Source organism: Orycteropus afer, unplaced genomic scaffold, assembly GCF_000298275.1.
Source record: "Orycteropus afer afer isolate SDZICR_OR568_19922 unplaced genomic scaffold, OryAfe1.0 scaffold00399, whole genome shotgun sequence".
Classification (NCBI taxonomy): Eukaryota; Metazoa; Chordata; class Mammalia; order Tubulidentata; family Orycteropodidae; genus Orycteropus; species Orycteropus afer.
In genome coordinates this window covers 1,494,265-1,495,191 of record NW_006921986.1, presented here as the reverse complement: position 1 = coordinate 1,495,191, position 927 = coordinate 1,494,265, and positions in this window count along the sequence as shown.

Here is a 927-nt window from a genome sequence, read left to right as displayed (position 1 = left end):
ATTCTGTCAATTCCTGGAGCTTTGTTCTTTGCCAGTTCCTTCAGTGCAGCTTCCACTTCCTCCCTCAATACCATTGGTTCTTGATCATATGCCACCTCTTAAAATGGATGAAGATCGACCAGTTCTTTTTGGTACAATGACTCTGTGTATTCCTTCCATTTTCTTTTGATGTTTCCTGCATCATTCAATATTTTGCCTGTAGAATCTTTCAGTATTGCAACTCAAGGCTTAATTATTTTTTTTCCTCAGTTCTTTGTTCTTTCAACTTGAGAAATGACAAGCGTTTTCTCCCTTTTGGTTTACTAACTCCAGGTCTTTGCACATTTCATTCTAGTAATTGGCTTTGTCTGCTCCAGTTGCTCTTTGAAATCTTCTGTTTAGCTCTTTTATCTCATCATTTCTTCCATTTGCTTTAGCTACTTGCTGTTCAAGTTTCAGAGTTTCTTCTGACATCCATTTTGGTCTTTTCTTCTTTTTTCATCTTTTCAATGACCTCTTGCTTCCTTCATGGATGATGTTCTTCATGTCATCCCATAATTCTTCTGGGTTTCGGTCATTGGTGTTTAATGCATTAAATCTATTCTTTAGATGGTCTCTAAATTCAGGAGGAATATATTCACGGCCATATTTTGACTCTCATGGACTTCTTTTAATTGTCTTCAATTTCAAGTTGAACTTGCATATGAGCAGTTGATGGTCTGTTCCACAATCAGCTCCTGGCCTTGTTTTGGCTAAAGATATTAAGCTTTTCCATCACCTCTTGCCACAGATATAGTCTATCTGATTCCTGTGTGTTCCATCTGGTGAAGTCCACGTGTATAGCTGCCATTTGTGTTGTTGAAAAAAGATATTTGCAATGAATAAGTCATTGGTGTTGCAAAATTGTATCATGCTCTCTCTAGTGTTATTTCTGTCACTAAGGCCAAA